General features: G+C 42.8%; 1 long non-coding RNA gene and 1 pseudogene across 1 annotated transcript in view; both read right to left on the bottom strand.

Annotated features, from left to right (window-relative positions):
- The window catches only part of LOC144380461 (uncharacterized), a 56,132-nt gene extending 33,338 nt beyond the window's left edge, over nt 1–22,794 (bottom strand). The window contains exon 1 of the long non-coding RNA XR_013444619.1: nt 22,737–22,794. This is a non-coding gene — a long non-coding RNA (uncharacterized LOC144380461). The remainder of the gene's footprint in view (nt 1–22,736) is intronic.
- Nucleotides 15,959–17,940, bottom strand: LOC118518840 (BOS complex subunit NCLN pseudogene; annotated as a pseudogene).
- Nucleotides 22,795–23,204: the final 410 nt, after the last annotated feature.

A 23,204-nucleotide genomic window follows, 5' to 3' on the forward strand; every position in this document is an offset into this window, starting at 1 on the left:
CAGGCACCCCTCCTACAGCTCTTGATTTGTTCAAGTCATGATCTAAACAAATTTCACACTGTTGGTTATGTTTTTTAAGTCTCTTTGAATCTAAGGTTCCCCCTCCCCCCCTTTTTTTCCTTGCAATTTATTTGCTGAAGAAACCAGATCTGATCAATTTCCTACATTCTGGATTTCTGGCTGTTTCAGCTGTCCTCTGCTCATTTCACAAACCTCTCTACCTTTCCTTTTCCCACCATCTTCTATTTCCATCTGTACATTTTTTTGGAGGGTAGACAGAAAGGATGTCAAAAGTATAGAATGAAGGGGTAGGGAGTAACCCCTGTGCAGATCTCTACCCTAGGCTCCCTATACCTGACTGGAATCATGAGTTTCTTTGTCTCCCTCCAACACACCTCTTGGGAATCAACACTGTATCTTGATTTTTTATTCTCTGTGCTTTACACAGAATTTTACACACAGTAGGTGCTAAATAAATGTTTATTGAAAGAATGAATAAGGTTGCTCTCTTGTACTGCTTAGGTACTATACCCTCTTTTCCAACTTTGCAATAAGATTAAGACTTTGTGAAACTTTGATTTCAACCCCCTGGGGTAAGGTATTATGCAAAATTCTTTTGATAGTTACTTTTCTTGAAAAGTTTGACAAATTTCATTGTGAAGAGTGCTTTGTTTATTGTACTTTCCTTTGTTGCCCATTTCCTGAACTACCGTGGTCTTGATAAGCTTGTTTGAAATTAAGCACAAAAGTTCCCTGCTCTGTAACTTGATTGAGGGGGGGGCTCCCAGCAGCCTTGCCCTCAGGGGGAATTGTGGGTTAACGGCTTCTGAGTAATGTATTACTCACCACAGCTTCTTAGAAACTTCTGAAGCACATTATTATTTTCTGAGGTATCTTTGCTCTGTTCCTTGAATTCCATGGGCCATCCCCTCTTGTAGATTTTCCTCCCTTTCTATATGAAAAACAACGTCATCGAGAAAGCTGGGAACAAACTCCCTTTTCTGCACTTTAGTATTTTCTCTTGATTTTCAGTTGAGGCATACGTACTATCCGCTACACATGGCTAAACCTCTTTTCTGTTAACAGGTACTTGAACCCATATTTACGGTCTGTTTTACTTCGTCACAAACACAAAATGTGCCAATGCCACCAAATAAGAAAACTTTCTTATATGCTATTGGATTTGATAATATTGTACTCCTATCCATTTGATCCTATGAAAACCACTGATGTCCTTAGAATTGTTTTAGAAATACTTCCTGTCTTCTTAATCCAGGAAATGAATCTGGTTCATGGACTTGCAATATTATTTTTAGAAAATTGTTATGAACTGGACTGAGTAATTTAAAATTCAACTGAACTAATCTTGCTGTAGCTCTGTGTGTGTAGGGTTTATGGAATTATGTTTGAAACTGTAGGTGATGAAGTTCCTTCCTCGGTATTTTTTAATGCGGCAGTTAGATTATAGCGAATTGAGATTTCCTGGAGAGCCAATTTTAAGCCATCAACTGACAGTGGAGGATGAACAAAGACTGGATGACATATTGAAATTATACCTGGTACATAAACTTGTATCAAACCCTTCCAATCTGGCAAACAATGCAATGAGTGTCAGCAAATGCAATCAAACAGAAACCTAGATCAATTATCTTAGAAAGATTGCAGTCAGCAGATAAAAATGGGACCACGGAGTCTTCTGAATTAACTAGCACTGAGAACATGAATCAGTCTTTCATCTTTTATTATTTCATCCTTTTCCTTTGAAGTAAACTTAAAAATAATCTTTTTGCCAACTCCTCAAAATGAAATATTCACTATATCACTCTTACTCCTTATTAAAAACTGGTATTAGTGTGCCTTTATACTGAAGACATCAAAGAAACTATGGAGTGTACTTGTATAAACATAAGGAAGCCTGAAGTATATTGCTTATTTTTCTATGGAATAAATGCAAAATCATGATACTTCATTGAGCATTTACTGGATTCTACTTGGATTTTCTGAAAGAAAGTTCTCTTTCCTTTTTGATGCAACCCTTGTTGAATGGATGAAACATGTGGTAATTTGTTTCTAGCATCTTGAGATCAGCCCCACTTTTCATCCATGATAATGCCCATCAAGTAGAGTACTGTGCTATTTTAGGTTTTCCAATGGGTTTGGATTTTAATAGGTTTATTCCATTGCTAAGTAGTATCTAACTCTTCTAAATATGATTGTGCAAGTACATCTGGATGTCATTTGTTCAGACATTTTAAAATGTCTGAACATATCCTGCTACATGTTGTAGACACCATTGGTTGCCCACCACTATCCTCTTTTCCATGATAACAGAACCCCAATTTGTGCTGGTATGAGGCACCATGGGTTTTAAGAGAGACTGGGTCCCTTCCCAGCCCTAGGCCTTCACCTGGTTAAGCCAGCCTTGGTAATTTTTTTTTAAATTAAAACTTTATTTTTTTAGAGCAGATTTAGATTCATAGCAAAATTGAGGAGAAAGTAAGAGATTTTCCATATACCTCTCGTCACCACACATGCATAGCCTCCCCCATTAACAACACCCCCCTCCAGAGTGGGACATTTGTTACAATCGATGAACCTACATGGACACATCATTATCACCCAAAGTCCAGAGTTTATATTAGAGTTCACTCTTGGTGTTGGACATTCTATGGGTTTAGACAAATGCATAATGACATGTATTTATCATTATGGTATCATGCAGAGTATTTTCACTGCCCTAAAAATCCTCTGTGCTCTGCCTATTCATCTCTCCCTGTCCCCCCTGGCCACCCCTGATTGTTCTATTGTCTCCATAGTTTTGCCTTTTCCAAGATGGAAATCAGACAGTATGTATCCTTTTCAGATTGCTTCTTTCACTTAGTAGGATGCATTTAAGGTTCTTCCTGTCTTTTCATGGCTGGATAGATCACTTCTTTTTAGTGCTACATAATATTCCATTGTCTGTATGAACCACAATTTATCCATTCACCTACTGAAGGACATCCTGGTTGCTTCCAAATTTTGGCAATTATTGAGTAAAGCTGTTATAAATATCGTGTGTGGGTTTTTGTGTGGACATACGTTTCAACTCCTTTGGGTAAATACCAAGAAGTCTGATCACTGGGTCATAGGACAAGAGTACTTTTAGTTTTGTGAGAAACCATCATGATGTCTTCCAAAGTGGCTGTACCATTTTGCAGTCCATTAGCAGTGAATGAGAGTTCCTGTTGCCTCACCTCCTCACCAGTATTTGGTGTTGTCAGTGTTCCACATTTTGGCCATTCTAACTGGTACCTAGTGGTATCTCATTGTTGTTTTAATTTGCATTTCCCTTATGATATGGTGAGGAGCATCTTTCCATATGCTTATTTTCCATCTGTATATCTTCTTTGGTGAGGTGTCTGTTAAGGTCTTTGGCTTATTTTTTAATCAGGTTGCTTGTTTTCTTACTGTAGAGTTTTAAGTGTTCTTTGTATATTTTGGGTAATAGTCCTTTATCAGATGTGTCTTTTGCAAACCTTTTCTCTCAGTCTGCAGCCATGGTAATTTCATTATCCTTATTAATGACTGGCTCAGGCATGGACATATAATTTTGGTAATGACACATGTGGAAAAGTCTGTTGGAGAGCTTTTGGGAAAGCTTTTCTCAGAAAGGGGCACCAGAAAAGGATGTCCTCTCCTTTGGCCTTTGGAAGTCAATGTTTGAGGACATGATACCTGGGGCTGTTGTAACAATTCGCAGCTATGAGGAGAGCAGCAGACAAACAGAACCTCAGAGGAGAAAAATGGAAAGAAGATGAATCCTTGATAGTATTGTTGGGCCAGTGAATTACCCAAACTGCCTTATCTCTGTTGTCCTTGTCATAGGACTTAATAAACTCACAATTGCTGGAGCTAGTTTGGGTTGTTTTCTATCACTTGTATCCAGGCATCCTAACTGACATACTGCATAGAGCTGATGGTTCCTATACAGCATTAGGTGACATCATTCTCTGTCTCCTGACACTACACTAAAATTCCATAGATTCAGCCCCATTAGGGCTGAATGTCAACATGAAATAATTAAAATGGATTTATACAGTGTGCCTTTCTTTTGTCATTACTTCTACTTTATTAAGAATGTGTAGTTATAAAAGCAATAGTTTTATCATAGGAAATCAGGAAGAAAGTCTTTATATTTTTTCTTTTTACAACTGCAGAATTATTGGAGGTGTGCTCATTAAATTTGCAATGACACAGAGATAGGAGAGCACCATATAACAGTCAAGATTCAGAAATATTTCAACAAGCTATAATGATGAGCCCGAACCAACAAGGTGAAATGTAATAGACAGAAATGTACATTTTTGCATTTAGGTTAGAGCTGAGGGCTGTGGCTGCTCAGGATGAGAGTTAAAGGCTGTTTATATGAAAAGTATCTGGGGGTTTCAGTTAAGCGCTAATTCGCTAAGTGCCAGGATTAGGACCGGGCAAAAAAAAATTGCTAAAAGTGTAAATATATAAATCCTGCCTTCATTCAACAAGCATTTATTAAGCATGTATTCAACAAATGCATTTTGGCAGCTGGTTAAGAGGAAGGGCTTTGGACTTCCAACTGTTCTCAGCTTGGACTGTGTGATCTTAGGCAAGTTACTTCACTGTGTCTCAGTTTTCTTAACTGTCAAATATGACTGATAACAATGCATGGTGGCTGAGAGAACCAAAATAAGAATATATGCAAAGTACTTATTAACAATAATATTTTTTTGTGCTTGGCCTTGTATTAGATCAATTGTGGTAATTTACCCACAATAATCTGCTTTTATACTTGGAGAACTTTATTTTTAAGATTTATTTGAGAGAGAGAGAGAGAGAGAATGAATGGGAGGAGCAGGGGGAGAGGGAGAGAGAGAATCTCAAGCAGACTCCCCGCTGAACACGGAGCCTGACGTGGGGCTCCATCTCACGACCCTGAGATCATGACCTGAGCTGAAACCAACAGGCAGATGCTTAACCCACTGCACCACCCAGGCACCCCTGGAGAACTTTATTTTTATACCATATATTTTTTTTTAAAGATTTTATTTATTTATTTGACAGAGAGAGAGACAGCGAGAGCAGGAACACAAGCAGGGGGAGTGAGAGAGAGGGAGAAGCAGGCCTCCCGCGGAGCAGGGAGCCTGATGCGAGGCTCGATCCCAGGACGCTGGGATCATGACCTGAGCCGAAGGCAGATGCTTAACGACTGAGCCACCCAGGCGCCCCTATACCATATTTTGAAGTACACCAAGACACTAGGGAATGATCAGGCAAGCACGAAAAGAGGATCTCTAGAAATACTATCATACGAGGAGTCATTTCAGGCATTAAACATTTGATCTGGAAAGACTTCGTATATTTAAACAGGAGCCCTATGAATCAGGTAATACATTTATTTGCTATGAATTGCTATTTGCTATGAATCAGGTAATACAAATACATTTGTTGCTCCAAAGGGAACCCTGGACACCATAAGGAGAAGCAGAATTCAGCTCAATATACTGAAGAACTTAACTATGATTGTTATGCGATAATTGCATGGCCTAATGGAAAAGCAGTGACCTCCCTGTCATTATTGTAAGTACTTGGGCAGAAGCCAGATGGGCATCTGTCAGAGAGGATGCGGGGAATTCAGTGAGTCCTGCAGTTGTAGATTTGACTTGGGCTCCTTTTAGCAGTAAGGTTCTGATTGAATTTTTCACCCATGTATCCTTGGAAGGTTTTTTAACCTACAAGGAATATTAACGCACCATCAGGGAAATTATTGTCTTTTCCATTTTGCAGAATTTCAGAATTCAAATGTCCTCTAGAGACTAAATAGATGTATTTCTCAATGACTGGTCTATGAACTGGTAAGAGAATTAAAAAACAAATTATTCTTATTTTTACATTTTATTAATTTTTCTTCCATTATAAAAGTACTATAAATACATTAAATAAAATGGTAAAAGAGAAAGGAAGGAAAAATCAGTTCTACCTCATTTTTATGCATAGTGTTTAATACATGGCTTGTATTTCATATATACAGAGGTATCAACATAATTATATATAATTATATTTATATATAAAATATACAATATATAAAATATACAAATACAATAAATGCAATATAAATACAATACAAAATATAAATATGGTATAAATATAAATATTTAGGGGCTCCTAGGTGGCTCAATAGGTTGGACGTCTGACTCTTGATTTCGGCTCGGGTTGTGGTCTTGGGGTTGTGAAATCAAGAACCACGTCGGGCTCTGCACTCAGCACAGAGTCTGCTTGAGATTCTCTCTCTCCTTCTTCCTCTGCCCCTTCCCCTGTGCATTCTCTCTCTCAAATAAATAAATAAAATCTTTAAATATATATTAGGGTTTCTGCTCTAGGGCTGCCGTAACAAAATACTACACAATGGGTAGTTTAAACAGCAAAAACTTGTCTCACAGTTTTGGAGGCCAGAAGTCTGAAATCAAGGTGTCAGCAGGGTTGGTTCTTTCTGAGAGCTATGAGGAAGGATCTGTTCCAGGCCTCTCCTCTAGGTTCTGGTGGTTTGCTGGCTGCCTTTGGCGTTCCTTGGCTTCTGCTACATCGTCCCAATCTCTGCCTTCATTGTCACATGGCCTTCTCCCTGGGTGCCTGTCTGTTCCCAAATTCCCCCCTTTCATAAGGACAACAGTCACATTGGATTAGGGATCCACCCTCATCCAGCATGATCTCATTCTAACTTAATGAATCACATCTGCACTGATCTTAGTCCCATATAGGGTCACGTTCTGAGGTACTGGGGGTGAGGACTTCAATGTATGAATTTTGGGGGTCCACAATTCAACCCATAACAAGGATCAAACCAACTTACAGTGCCATCTACAATGTATAAGAGTGCCTGTTCTGTATCCTCCATGACATCAGGTTTTATTTTAAAAAGTAATTTTTTTGCCAACTAGGTGAAAAATTGCACCATAGCGGTGTTTTAATATATACTCCTTTCTCAGAGAGTATGAATGGCTTTCTGTTTGCTTACCAGTTGAATGTCTTCTTTTATGAAATGTCGGTTCGTGTCTACTGCCTCTGTTTTTTAAATTATGGAAGTAATATATTACAAAAGATTTGAAAAACAGAGAAAATAAAAACCACCCCTAATGCCAATACTCCGACACAGCTATTATCATTTTTATTGCCTTCTAGGCTATTTTCATATGCATGTTTTACTCTTTTGTAATTGTGGTGTACATATAATCTTATATCCTGCTTTTCTCACCTTACAATGTATTATAATATGGAAATGGGTTAATCCACAATGCACTAGAATAGCTCATTCTTCAATAATTATGAATTCAGAACTGGGCTTCTAGTATTAGACAAATAAAAGCTTTTCCAAAGATATACTACCTGGCCATTATTGGGGCACAAAATAAGAGGATCCCTGGTTGTAAGAAAGTTAAAATTCCATTTCTGTGCCACGGCCTATCTTAGGGCATCTGGCACACAGATGTCTAATACACGTTGAATGAATTGATAGCTTAGTTATTAGACATGATTTTTATTCATTATTTTGGTGAGACAAGTCAGTTTTCAGGGTTTTCTTTGTCCGAGGCTACACACGTCACAGTTAAGAACCAGCATCTTACTAGGCAAAATAGAAGTTGAACCAGTGTAAGATCCACCATTCTAAAAATATATTTTAGAAGTCATAAGTGAAAAAAGGTTTTACAAAGTATCTTTCAAAGTAAACTTATGTATATCAAAAACTATGATTTCACAAAAACAAATCTGTTCTGTGGACAAAATCCAAACATGGAATCGCTTTTTGCCCTTTGTAAAGAAAAAAATTCATGTTAGAACCAAGAGATGTTGCAACTTATCATTTGTCCATCTTCTGAAATAAGTTGAGCTAAAAGAAATATCTGATGGTGTCTGTAATGTTACAGGTGTATATTGGTAATATACACCAATGATTTATTTTTCTATTTCATATCCTTCCTCTTATTTCTTTCGTAACACTTTGCCCACATTGTCACTTGTATTTCAGTCTTTCTAATTACAATGTAAAGACTGACCTCAAAATGAAACTCAAAGGTTTCCTATATAAGAAAGAGTAAAAGTTGTGTAAAAAATAGTGCTTCTCAAACTGTGAAGCTCTTTTCTAAAAATTTCCAATTCATAGTGATCCAATACTTTTATAAAATACAGTAAGAATTAACTATTAGAAGAATATTTTTAAAAATCACCAAGGCATTTACCTTGTCAAATTTCTTTAACATTTTTAAATGCTTAATCTTAATTCCTGAATTTATCTAGCTATGGACTGGTAACAAATAGTCCACAGACTACACTTTGAGTAGCACTGCTAGGGGCGCCTGGGTGGCTCAGTCGTTAAGCATCAGCCTTCGGCTCAGGTCGTGATCCCAGGGTGCTGGGATGGAGCCCTGCATCGGGCTCCCTGCTCAGCGGGAAGCCTGCTTCTCCCTCCCCCACCCCCCCGCTTGTGTTCCCTCTCTCGCTGTGTTTCTGTCAAATAAATAAATAAATTTTTAAAAAAATTTTATTATGTTATGTTAGTCACCATACAATACATCATTGGTTTTTGATGTGGTGATCCACGATCCATTGTTTTCATATAACACCCAGTGCTCCATGCAGTACGTGCCCTCCTTAATACCCATCACCGGGCTAACCAATCCCCCCTCCCCCCTCCCCTCTAAAACCCTGTTTGTTTCTCAGAGTCCATAGTCTCTCAAATAAATAAAATTAAAAAAAAATGAGTAGCACTGATATAAGACATAGACCCTGTCCTCAAGGAGCTAAGAATCTTGTTAGAGTGAACACTACGAGAATATGTATAACTCAGCATAAAACTGTATTATAATCTGTGTTACCCAAGACCACACCAGGCTGGAGTAACCTGCTCATTGCAGGGTAATAGATAAAATATATATTGGTCTCTGTCCCCAGTTCCTGGCACAGGGCTCCTAAAACCCTTGTAATTTCCTTAGTGATAAGAGCGCTAGGAACATCTTTTGTTCTAATATTTGGTCTTTGACCTAGTCTTTGACCCCAGCTCCTGACACAGACTTCCTAAATCTCTTGAGATTTCCTGAGTGATAGGAGTATCTTTTTGTTTAAATGAGGTGATTCTTGGTGGGCTCTTGGATGGGGGCTGGTCACCAAGCCATGATTAGAAGCTTGGAATTTTCCACCCCTCTCCTCATCCTCCAGAGAGGGGAGAGGGGCTGAAAATGGAGTTGATGACTAGTCATGCCTACATGAGGAAGCCTCCCTAAAATCTCAAAAGTAGGAGGTTCAGAGAGCCTCCAGGTTGATGAACACACCCACCCACCAGGAGGGTGACCCACCCCAACTACATAGGGACAGGAGCTCCTGTGCTTGGGACCCTTCCGACACTGCCTTATGTATGTTTTTATCTGGCTGTTCATCTGTATCCTTTATCATACCCCTTTATAATAAACTGGTAAACAGTAAGTAAACTGGGTTCCTGAGTTCTGTGAGCCGCACTAGCAAATTAATTGAACCCGAGAAGGGGGTTGTGGGAAAATCTTATTTATAGTGGGTGGATCAACGCACAGGTGACAATCTGGGCTTGCTGTTGGCATCTGAAGTAGGGTAGGAGCAGTCTTGTGGGACTGAGCCTTTAACCTGTGGGATCTGATGCTATCTCCAGGTAGATAGTGTCAGAACTGAGTTGAGTTGAGTAAAAGAGATACATAGGAGGAAGACTGAGGTTGTTTCTTATCTTAAAGGTAAAGGTGGGTACAACATGGATAAAGGAGCACACATCTATCTTCTCAGGCACACAAAAGATGTTAACAGTTAAAAGAAGTAAAACTGTCAAAAATAGATGAAAATAGCTATATAAATTGTAAAACATAAGTCATGGTTAATTCATGGTTCTTTTAGTTGTATGACTATAAAATCACAGATTTCATGGAGAAAACCGCCATTATTATGTCTAAATAATCACAGTGTGGTCAGAATAAGTCACACACAGCATTTCTCTCAATTTGCTTCCATCAAGTCTTGTGGAATCTCCAGTTCTCCTCTATATCAGCCCCCTCCCAGTTATTTCTCGGAATCCCCGAGAACACAATCTTATTTATACTCAGCTGTCAAGTGGTCCATACTCTTCCATTATCTTGTCCATACTCTTCCATTACCTGGTGACCTGATGCTGACGAAGTTATCATTACTGGGAAACAAAGGTTTTGTCGGCTAGGTTTAATGAACCCAGAAGGTGCCGCTAACCTCTCCCGGGCCCTGGACCCCAGACTCACGTACTCTGACAATGAGAAAAACGGCATTGTCTATGTGCTGTTAGTTGGTTCAGAGTGATTTCACATCCTGTAGCACATCATCCCAGCCATGCAAGGTGTTAATTGCCCAAGTGGTATCGTAACTGAATCATCAGTAAGCCTTTCCAACAATCTGAGACCTGCTGCTTCTGTGATGATGTACATGAAACCCAGGAATCTCATGGACTTCAACCCAACTTATCAGTAGAAGCAACAAATTCTGAGCCCCTCGTAAAGTACTGTACTTTGAGGTGACTAGCCATAACCTTATGGCAGGTTGATTGCCCTAAACGCCTTCCACTATGGATGAGGTGACAGTTTCCCTCAGTAGAAAAGAAACTATTTCTGGATTTGCTCTCCCTGACGCTGCTGGTACCATTCTTCTGCAATGGAGACTAGGGCCTTTTGGGATGCATTCTACTTGGGACATGCAATTTCTCACTGTCTACCTCCATTTTAAGTAGTTCTTCACATTTTCATCTTTCAGAGGCTTTGGTAGTCTGGTAAAGTTTATGGACCCCTCTCAGAGTAATATTTTTAAGTGCAACATATAAAACACATAAGACTATTAAGGAAGCCACTATTATATAATATTATATTGTTCTATCTTCAGGCCACTTAGGGTTCTGGGGATCCCAAATCAAGAGGTTAAACTTGTTACCAATCCTCTACTTTCACTTCCAGATCCATAACCGTCTGACCAAACCATTAACCTCTGCCAATGAATTGGTAGAGATGAGAGGATGGCAAACTCTAGTCTGTTACCTGGTTTTCTGAATAAAGTTTTATTGGAACACAACCAGATCCATATATTTACATCCTACTTATGGTCGTTTTTGACTGCAAGGGTGGTGTTGAGCAGTTGCCACAGAGATGGTATGTGGCCTACAAAGCGGAAAATACTTACTATCTGCACCTTTAGAAAAAAAGCTTGCCAAGTCCAAGTATGGATCCTGGCCTAAAGGCCAAGCAAGCAAAGTGGACCAGAAGTACTCCCTGAAGTTCTGCCCCCTGGAGGATTTTACTTCTCCATTGTCCCTCAGAGATACCCCTCAGGGCTATAATGCTGGAACAATTCACTTCTGCCTGTTGCAGGCATATTACGCAGAGCCAGTTGTAAACAAGCCTTGAACCCTCTATGAGGTTATGGGTGTGAGTCACTGGAACAACAGCTCTATGATAGGGATAGGTGTGCTAGGACTTTAACCTGCAAGATCTGTTCAAGCCACATTCCAAACACAGAGCCTCCACTGAAGATGAAATGCTTCAGGGCACACCTAAATTTATAGCTAGGCAGTTCTCTGCATGCAATTTATGATAGGCAGTTTGGATTATGTGGTCGCTTGAAGATATAGGTTAGAAATTCAATCTCGATCAAAAACTAGAAGCAAGACAGGTAATGGTTTTAAAGGAGAAAAGTTACTTCCTTAAAAGAACATAGGTTTATTCCAGAGCTCCAGGGACGTCTTGCTGTGATTCACTGGAATGGACTTTCCACATGTTGTCATAAAATCCCAACCTGCCAGAAATGTTTTTGGTACCACTGCATTTATTGGATGATAAGGCCCAGGTGGTGGAACCACTCCCACTACAGCGTGGACCAGATGGAACACCACCTATTGCTCTGGGCCTTCTCAAAGATGGAGGGTTACAGCTTTGTAGGCCAGTACATGGAAAGAAGCAACCAATCAAATGTGACATATGTTACCTCCAGCATCCATTGAAGTCCACTAAATAGTAGGGGCTCCATGATGTAACAACTTTTCATTCACAGTGGGAGAGATATCCAGTATGTCCAAGGTCACTGGACATACCTGCTCCCCCCACCAATTTTACTGAGGTGTCAGCAGGCCCTTGTATTTTCTGGAGAATTATCACCATTTCCTAGCATCTGGGGTACCTGTTAATTTTTGCTCTCCAGATTCAGTCAACATGATGTCATCGATGGTAGACTAGCACAATGATGTCTCATGGGATGATGAGATGATCAATATTCCCTGCAAATTAGTAGCACATGGCTGAAGAGTTGACATACACTGGGGCAAGACAGTGGTGTTCTGCTTCTGGTGTTCTCTGTTTATTGCTAGTTTTGTCTCTATTTAAAATTTTGCTGTTTTGTATATCATGGGTTTTTTGCATCAATTTTAGTTCTATAAAATATTGCATTAAAATATTATTTATCTTGGTTACTGAGTGCTTTGACATTCCCTTAAATTTTGTGTCTGAGGTGAGCGCTTCACTCATCTCACCCAAGCCCCATCCTGATGGACATATAGAGAAAATGTGTCCATTAGATCAACACTACTCACCAAGTGTTTATAAGATCATATTTGGAACACTAGCCACAATTAGAGTTGACATACAATTAATGATAATCTAAGGTCACTTTGAGACCCACCTGCCTTTTAAAGTAGCCAAATATGAATTAAGTCATCACTCCTACATCTTTCAAGTCATTGATGGTAACATTTATCTCTGCAATTCTATCTACCAGGGAGGCAGTATTGCTTTCTTATTAGGGAACTGGAGCGCCAGGAGTTTCTACTTGGCCCTTTCTTCTGTAATAGTCTTAAAAGCCTTGCCTCTGTGGCTCAAGGAGCCCAGGTGGGAATTCTGTTGTTTACTTAGGATATGCATGTCATTTATATCCTCAGGAACTGAGGATATTTCTGCTGGATTGGGTTTGGTGGTTTCAATGGGCCTATGGCGAGACCAACAAGGGTCAAAAACTGCACTTTTATCTTGTCAATCCCTATCCTAAGTCTATAACTGGTAGCTATAGTGTCCTGGCTGATCAGAAATTAGTGTTTAACTCAGAACTAGGATTTACTATTCTTCAAAATTCGGGGTATTTCCTTTTCACCAGGGAAAATGGCTGCAGGTTCACTGGGGGGGAAGCTAGGAGAAAAATGCATACATACTTCGGGTGTTCTTCCTTAAGGGTATCTGGCCTCCTTTCATGTATGGGATCCTAAATTTATAAATCAACTTGGATCTGGTAATTGAGTGAAAGTTATGACTCATTATTGTGGTAGATCAAGTCAGGCTTCCATTCACTTAAACCAGGAGTTTTGTCAGTTATAGAAGGATCTCATGGGCTGCCCATCCATTTGTGTCCTAGGGCTCCTGCTCAATTATATAATGCCTAAGATCCTTGTGAATTATAATTTCTAGTTACTGTACAGGTCCTGCTATGGATTCTAGTAGTCACCCCAACTGTGTCTATGTTGGGTCAGTGCCCCCATCTAGCCTTTGCTAGCCCAGGCCCTTAATTATCCCCATTGAGATTAGCAAGCTCATTTTGACCGCAATATGTCACCTAGCATCCTCACCTAGAGAGAACAGCTAATAAGGCTGTTTTAAAAGATAAGAGGGCTTGAGTATCAAATGCGGAGGGAGCGCTGGAGTTGGAAGAATCATCATTTTCCAACTATCATAGTAAAGACTGGTTTAGGCAGGAAATCATCAACTGATGCTAAAAAAAGGGGGAAATTGTGATGAGGATCAGAATATTTGCACTGTTCTTAAAATGTCTCTCCACAGACTGCTTAGTAGTGGCTAGAGAAAAAACAGTAATTGTAAAGTGGAAAACCCAGAAAACAACTTGATTGGCTGATCAAAATTTACATCACCCATGGGGGGCGGACAGACATCCTGTGCCTCCCAATATTATGCTCTGAGAAGGACACAGCATCATATTATAATAATATGAATCTAAACATGACGAAATATTAGACAAACTGCAAATGAGGAGCACTGAAACAAAAGGAAGGACTGTATTTGTCAAAAATCTCAATGTCAGAGAAGAAAGACTGTGCATGTTTCAGACTAGGGGAGACTAGAGAGACGTGACAACTAAATGCAATATGTGATCCTAGACTGGATCCTGGGCTCAAGAGTAAAGATGTGCTAGACAGGGCATTATTGGTCAATGGACAAAATTAAACTATGGAAGTTAGATTAGATCAAAGCTCTGTATTCATGTTACATTTTTTTTTTTTGATTATTCGATATGGCTCTATTTTCTGATCATCCAACTGTGCCCCACAACCAGCCTGAGCTCTCAACAGTCAGCGGTCCTGACAACCTGCCTTGGGGAAGGATGAAGGGGGAAGGATGAGCTAATGCTGGTCCCTGTGTCCAGCACCCCAGAGGTGATTGGTCTGGCTGGGCACTCAGTAAACAGTCTCTGGGGGAGACAGGCCACCCAGTGGGGCAGAGAAGGGGGGGAGAGGCAAAAGAGAACCAGTGGCCTGCATGCCTGCCCCTCCCTGGGCCCGGCTTGGCCCACATCTGGGGCCTGGAAGGCTGGGACGGCAGCCCTGCCGGGGAGTCTGGTTTGGCAAAGGCAGAAGGCCCAAAGTGGAGGCAGAGATGCAGTCCTCCAGGAGCCTGTCCCTTCCGGCAATTGGAGAGCTGGCTTCTGAGTAGGGAGTGGCTGGCTGGGCGGCAGACCAGAAGATGGCAAGACCTCCCTGGGGGCAGACGAGGCAGGTGCCTGAGCGCCTCATCCCTCATCCTGACCCTCCTCCCAGCACAAAACACCTAATTGATTATACTGCTAATGAATCGGTACACCTGGAAGAAACACCTGGGTCTCCCTGAGGTCAGTCTCAGAGGGCCTCGAGGTCTCCTCCCCAGACCCCTCCCTTCAGAGGCACCTCATTTGTGGGGTTCAGGCCCTGACCCTCCTCTCAGGTCCCAGGTCCTGGGAAGGGCACCCCTGACGGCCCCTGGCTGGTTGCATCTCCTCCAGAAAACGCTCTTGCTCCACCCCCAGTCTGGACGCCCTCCCAGGACCCAGAAGCACCAGCTGCCCCAGAACACATCCTCTTTTCTACAAGTGAGGAAACTGAGGCCCAGAGAGCCCGAGGTAAGAGGCGGAGGAACCAGGGGGCCTCCTCTAGGGCTGCCTCCTGCCCCAGGGACTCTGAAGGTACCCAGGACCCCAGGGGGGGACAGGCCCAAGCTCCCTGGGGTGTGGCAGGAGGGCAGAGGCAGTGAGAAGCACAGGGGAGGGCGAGTGGTGCAAGGAGCCTGACAGGGAGGCCACTGGGTGTTCAGGGCACCAGCCGTCCATGGGGGCTTGGGGGAGACGCATCCAAGGCTGCACCCTGAGCTGGCTACCCTCAGCCCTGACCAAGGTGGTGGGGGGACACAAGGCTTCTGAGGAAGGGGCCAGAACTGGGGACCCAGAGGCTGGCCCTGCCCTCCTTCAGACAAGAGGAGAGAGTACCCCAGTCACCAGAGGGCGACTGGGGTAGGGTGGAGGACAGACACAGAGCTGGGAGTCCCTGGTCAGCATCGCGGGCAGGAGCGGGGACGCTGAGGCTGCACATTTCCTCTGTCATCTCTGCTCACAAGCCCCGAGGACCATGGGGTCGCCTCCAGGACTGAGGGCTCACTGGCAGGCTTGTTCCCAAGTCCATGGCCTGGCCCTGGGACTTCCACCTAAATGCTCCTCCAAGAGAGTTCAAAGGACAAAAAGGAGAAAGATTCCCCCAAGTCCTCAGGAACAACACAGAAAAGCTCTGTAATTCCAGGCTGGGGCCTCTCAGTAAGGGGTGAAGCCCTGCCTTCCTGCCGTGTGGAGCAGAGAGGGGTGGCAGGTGGAAAGCTCCCCGCACTGGTGGGTGGCCACGTCACTGCATCTTGGTCTTCGGGAGCAGTCCCTGAACTGTTTTGTACAGAAGGTCGAAGTGCTGGGGGCAGCAGGATGGTTTGAGTGAGGTCAGGGGCAAACCTTGCCTCAAGGAAGGCCTGAGGGCCCACCTGTGGGGTCACCTGCTTCTAGGCAGGACGGGGGTGGGCTAGGGGATGCCGAGGACTCACCTGGCCAGGTTGACCCTCCCACAGAGGCCTTGCCTCCCACCTGAGCTCCCGCTTGCTTACTTGGACTGCCGTGTAGGCCAGCCTGAGGTAGGCACCAATGCAGATGGCCAGGAGCATGTAGAAAATGGCTGGCTTGACCCTGTAGGCACTCATCACCTGCTTCAGCTGGTCATGGAAGACAAACTTGGGGTCCTGTGTATCGGCTTTGATGTGGTGCTGCTTCCCCTCCTTCAAGTAGTGACTTAGCTAGTGTTCCGGCATGGCGAGGAACGTGCAGGATTTGTCCACCAGCTGGGTGGCCTGCGGCTGGGTGGTGGGCCAGCCCATCGCCAAGTCCAGCTGTTCCCGCTGGATCATCTGCTCCAGGAAGACTGGCATGTCTCAGGGGTCCCCTTCGCGGTCAGGTTGTAAATGACTCGGGTCAGGGCTTCTGCGATGAGCCTCAAGTTGCCGGTCAGAGTTTTAGAATTGACCAGAGACCTTCCGTCCATGCTGCTGCTGCACTGGCTGTCACGGGGGCTCTCCAGGTGGGCCAGGGTGAAGGCAGACAGCCAGAGAATGGTGCAGCGCCCATGCTCCCAGGCCAGGATGTCCTCAGCGGGGTTGATCCTGTGCACCACGGGTTCCTGCAGCTCCGGGACCTGACGGCCACTGTCTCCAGCTCGGGCAGGAAGGCGTGCTGCAGCGTCTCCTTGCAAGGTGGCTAGGACATGTGAAGATATAGGCTGTCCACCTGGACCACGGTGTCAGAGGACAAAGGCCACATTGTACTGAATATGCTGGAATCTGTGTGGTTCACGTTGTCTTCCAATCGGTGCTTGGTCCCCTGGTAGTTGAACTTGCCCTTCCAGAAGCAAAGAACAGAAGGTTGTACACTGCGTGGGTGCACAGGTGGGGTAGAGCTGGGAGAAGGGGCGGGTGAGCCCTAGCAGTACGGAGATGCCGCTCTCGTTGGAGTCCATGCCATGCGACAGCCAAAAGGCTACTCTGAAGGCGTCGCAGTGAGCCACGATGATGATGGCGGTAAGGTCCTCTCCACCCAGCCCCATCAGCCACCAGTCACTCGCAGCCTTGCTGTGGACCCCACTCATGACCGTCCGGAAGCTGTTGGCAGTGGCCAGGTGGAGCAGTAATTTGGCAACAGAGACAGAGCCCTGGGAAGCGGAGCTGGCCTGCGTCTGCGTGTAGATGGAGAGCAGGGCCTCAGGGTGCACAGCAAAGGACACGGGGTCGATGGTCTGCACGGCCAGCACCTTGGGCCCCATCTCCATGAATTGACGGATGACGTCCTGGGACACAAAGGCCGTGGCCTGTGGCAGGACGGTGAGCGTGGCACTGGCCGCCTGCCGCAAGGCCTTCTGGTACTGCTCGTAGAAGCGCGGCAGCCGGAAGCACGCAGCCACGGCTCGGCTCCGCACGTCCGCATGGATGCGTGCGCCCGCGCGTTGAGCGCTGTGGTCCCAGTGCCTCGGCGGCTGGGCCGCGTGGGGTCAGGCTCGGCGGATGCCAAGAGGGTAGGCACTGGACCTCTGGACAGAAGCCGGTGGTTCTCAGGATGGGACCAGACGGTAAGGCTGCCCGTGCGGGTCATCCTGCTGCATGCAGTGAAAACTCGTGCAGTGCGTCGGATGACCGACCTGACGGGCCTGTTCTCCAGCACCTCGCCCGCTTCTCCCAGCATCCTGGGCTGCGGTGGGCTGCGGTGGGCCGCGCGGGGCGATTCCTGCACACTCACCTCAGTGTGGGTAGCCGCCGGGGCCCCTGTATTCATGTTAAACTCAGTCAAGTTCATACCTGTACTGTGGTTACCGAAGAGAATATTTCTGTTCTAAGAAAATACACCATGAAGTATTTAGGGGTAAAGGGCCAGGATGTATGCAACTTATTTTGAAAAATTTCAGAAAATATTATGTGCATGTGTATACACACACACACACACACACACACACGTATCTAAAGAGCCCCACACAAATGCTAAAGCAAATAAGGTAAACTGCTAACAATAGATGTATTTGGTTAAAGGGTATATGAGTATTTATTGTGTTATTCTAACCCTTCCAAAAGTTTCACGTTCTTTTCAACAAAACAAAAAGATATTTGGGCTTAACTCAGTAATTTGTCTCAAGTTTTTAGTGAAGAGATAGTCATCTGGCCTTTCAGAGGATGTAATTAGGGGATGAGCAGGCAAGTCGCTCACGATAAATTTACACTAGTATATTTCTCTGGCTAAGTCCTTGAATTCCTTCTTTTGCATCATGCTGGGAGATTTCTAGGGTTTCAGCATTTAGTCTAGATTTGTGCTAATCAGATAAGTAAGATAATAGAAGTATATCCTGATGCTCTAGCTAGCAGACATATGGGCAAACTCCATCATCCTTACTGCAGCATCCCAAGTTTCTGGTAGCATATAAACTAACAAATTCCTGCAAGTCTTTTGGTATCTTCTATAATGACTTTGCATTTGGGGTGGGGGGTGGTGGGGGGTGGGGAGCTGCTTCCTCTGGCTGGAGATGAGATTCTTTTAGCAGAGTCAAGTAAACCCTTGAGTTTTATTCTATACTTTGAAGTGAGAAATGAGGGACATTGTTACACTTTGGTTTTAACTTCTCCAATGTTATAAGATGCATCATCTCTACCCCTTAGGTCCTGTCATTTCTTAATGTTCAGAGCAGAAGTTCTGCAGTTCCCAAATCCCCGCCCTCAGTGAGCACATTGTTCCAGGTGAGCACTGGTCATAACTTACATTGGTCGTTTCATTATAATTATTGATATGATAGATAATTATCTATCCTGCTAGATTTCTGTCTTGGAATACAAACTGGAGCTTCATTGTCTCCTGCCCTATCTTTGCTAGATTACTGGTATGTACTAATTATGAGAAATAGATTTGGAATAAATCTTGCACTTATTCTTGTCAAAGAAATTTAACATAAATTGTTCTGTATTCTCTTTCATCATCATGTAACCATATGAGATGAGGAGAGAAGCTATTATCTGCATTTTATAGCAAGAAAACTGAGGCACAAAGTGGCTAACGTCCCATATAACTTAATGATGGAACTGGTATTAGAATTTAGGCTTTCTAGGGGTGCCTGTCAGCTCAGTCAGTAGAGCATGCAACTCTTGATTTTGGGGTTGTAAGTTTGAGCCCCATGTTGGGAGTAGAGATTACTTAAAAATAAAATCTTTTTTTCTAAGATTTTATTTATTTATTTGACAGAGATAGAGAGAGAAAGAACAAGCAGGGGGAGTGGCAGGCAGAGGAAGAGGGAGAAGCAGGCTCTCCGCTGAGCAGGAACCTGATGCAGGGCTTGATCCCAGGGCCCTGGGATCATGACCTGAACCGAAGGCAGACACTTAACTGAGTGAGCCACCCAGGCCCCCCTAAAAATAAAATCTTAAAAAAAAGAATTTAGGTTTTCTCTTCCTCATTTTACTGAACCATCCCAGACGCAATGAAAATATTGCCAAGTCCCCTAAAATATTTTGGAAATACTAAATGTATACAAAGAATTTTGCAGAGATATCTTTTAACCAATGTGAAATAATCATTAGGATACTAAATATCACAAATGATGTCTCAACACAAACTTAAAAGTTCTCCCTGTCCTGCCAGCTTTCTCTCTCATTGTCTCAGTTTTTGCCAATGATACCATTATTCTTTGCTTGCTCTTCTTCCCCTCAGCTTCCAACTCTGGCTGGCTGCACACCCCACCTAGATTCTGATGGTTAGGATCACTTTGTCTTAGCATGCATACCTCTTCAGCAGGTGCCTTTCAAGAAAATTCAAGCCTGGGTATCTTCCTTAAGACCCCTTCTGTCCCATGGTAAACACTCCATACTTTTGCCCCACCAAATACTTGAAGTTCAGACTACACCCACTGCAATCCGTTGTCTTTGCTCGACAGTCATAGACAACTCCAGCCAGTCTTTAAACCTATTATTTTAGGTAAACCTCAATCGCCACTCCTTGGGGCTTCTGAACTTCAAAGGACACATATCAACTGTTGTCCAAACTCTAGAGAATACATATCAAGCTCACAGTAGTTCCCTTGAAGCCCCTTTAATTTAATCTGAAGATTGTGAGAGTGGGGAGAGAAATGCACAGCATTATGACAATCTTCTAAGTAATCCTCACTTGTTGGTTACCCTTCCTGATCACTCTCTTCTTCTCTTGAATAGACCAGAGGCTGGTAATGGGCTATTTTACAATGCACTAAGCATGTCCTTCATTGGATAAGTTGATATTTCTTTTGAGAATTGCCTTAGTTGGCTATAACAAATTATCCTAGACAAAGTAACTTAAACAACATACATTTCTTTCTCACAGTTCTAAAGGCTGGAATTTGGAAATCATGATACCAGTGTGGCCGGGTTCTGGTGAGAGCCCTCTTCTTAGTTGTAGATGGCCAACTTCTTTTTTTTTTTTTTTTTAAGATTTTATTTATTTATTTGAGAGAGAGAATGAGATAGAGAGAGAGAGCATGAGAGGGGGGAGGGTCAGAGAGAGAAGCAGACTCCCTGCTGAGCAGGGAGCCTGATGTGGGACTCGATCCTGGGACTCCAGGATCATGACCTGAGCCGAAGGCAGTCGCTTAACCAACTGAGCCACCCAGGCGCCCAGATGGCCAACTTCTTGCTGTATCCTCACTTGATAGAAAGAGAACTATCTAGCTCTCTGGTCTCCTCTTATAACAACGTTAGTCCCATTCATCAGGGCTCCACCTTCATGACCCAATTACTTCCCAAAGGCTCTGTCTCCAAGTGCCATCACATTGGGATTAGGGTTTCAGCATATACATTTTCAGGAAACAGAAACATTTAGCTCATAACAGGAATGATGGGTATTTGTCACATATATTTTCCAGCAGCAATTTGGAGACAAATATTCCCATTTCAACACTGTGCTTCATGGATAAGCGATACATTAAAACATAAAAAGACAAGGATCCTGGCTCACGTAGCCTAATCTGGAAATCCCAACAGTTTTATGCTGGCTTATAGTGTACATGATAATTTGTGATATTGTTATCTACCTAATTCCTAGGAAACAGCACAAGTTGGTCCAACAACTTTTGGTGCAAAGGAGGAGAAAGTAGTGGAGGCTAAAAGCTCAGATCTAGATGATGTCAAGAATGGGGGAGTAAGGAACTCTGAGAAACCCCTCCTCCATAAAAGCAATGAGGGGGCGCTTGGGTGGCTCATTTGGTTGCGTGTCTGACTTTTGATTTTGGCTCAGGTCATGACCTCAGGGTCATGAGATCAAGGCCTGTGTCAGGCTCTGTGCTGGGCATGGAGCCTGCTTGAGATTCTCTCTCTCCCCCTCCCTCTCACTCGCTCTTGCTCTCTCTCTCTCTAAAAAAGAAAAGGCAATGAATACTAGCCAAAAAATGTAAAAGCAACTTCTCCAGAACTCTAGAAATTAACTAAAAGCTTGCAAAAATTGAGAGAGCATTTCCTCAAGAAAAATGGTTTAATCTTGGTAAGAACAGTGAACTTTGTGTCATTAGAACTTCCCCTATTCCCATACTCTCTCCCCAGCTCTGTGGTAGCCTTGAAAATCAACAGCCCACAATCACAGTGAAAACCAGCACCTTAGCAGCCATGGGAAGGATCAGAATTACAGAGAATATAGACTTTATACTTCCTGACTTAAAAACTTACTGCTAAACCACATTAATCAAGACAGTGTAATGCTGGTCTATATAGATCAATGGGTAGGATAGAAAGTCCATAAATAAACCGTCACATCTATGGTCAATTTATTTTCAACAAGAGTGCCATAATCATTCAAGGGGAAAGAGTAGTCTTTTCAAAAAAAAATGTGCTGGGACAATTGGATATCCACATGCAAAAGAATGAAGTTAAACCCTTACCTTACACCATATACAAAAAATGAATTCAAAATGGTTCAAAGACCTGAAACTATAAAATTCTTAGGATGAAAATAGGTATAAATCTTCATGATCTAGGTTGGGCAATTTAGGCACTTCTTTTTTTTTTTAATATTTTATTTTTAAGCAATCTCTCTATCCAACGTGGGGCTTGAACTCACAATCCTGAGATCAAGAGTCACATGCTCCATTGACTGAGCCAGCCAGGTGCCCCAATTTAGGCACTTATATATGACACCTAAAGCATGAACAACAAAAGAAAAAATAGATAATTTGGATTTCATTAAAGTTAAAAGATTTATGGGGTGCCTGGGTGGCTCAGTTGGTTAAGCATCTGACTCTTGTGATAAGACAACCCATAGATTAGAAGAAAATATTTGCAAATCACATATATCATGTCTTGCATACAGAATATATAAGGAACTCTTACAACTCAACAATAAAAGGATACCCCAATTAGAAAATGGACAATAGATTTGAATGTACACTTCCCAAAAGATGATACACGAATGGCTAATAAACACATGAAAAGGTATTCAGCATCATTAATCATTTGGGAAATGCAAATCAAAATAAAATGATACCCACTAGTCTGGCTATAATGGCTAGGAGATATATATTAGATAGGTAGTTAGATAGATAGGCAGACAGACAGACAGACAATAACAAGTGTTGCTGAAATAAGAACACTTACCCATGTTAGTGGTAATGTAATATGGTGCAACCACTCTGGAATACAGTCTGGCAATTCCTGAAATGGTTAAACACAGAGTTATCACAAGATCCAGTAATTCCACTCCTAGGTCTATATCCAAGAGAAATGAAAACTAATATCCACACAAATGCCTGTACACAAATGTTCATAGCATTATTAATAATAGCCAAAAGGTGGAGACAACTCAAATGTCCATCAACTGATAAATGGGCAAATAAAATGTGGTACATTCATACAGTGGAATAGTATTGGGCAATAAAAAGTAACGAGGTACTGATACCTTCTACAACATCGATGTACCTGGAAAACATTATGCTGCATGAAAAGAGCCAGTGAGAAAGACCACATATTGTAAATGTCCTTCTGTATGAAGTCCAATATGGGAAAATCCACGGAGGCACAAAATGCATTAGTGGTTGCCAGTGGCTGGTAGAAAGGAGGAATGGG

This window comes from Halichoerus grypus, chromosome X, assembly GCF_964656455.1.
Source record: "Halichoerus grypus chromosome X, mHalGry1.hap1.1, whole genome shotgun sequence".
Lineage (NCBI taxonomy): Eukaryota > Metazoa > Chordata > Mammalia > Carnivora > Phocidae > Halichoerus > Halichoerus grypus.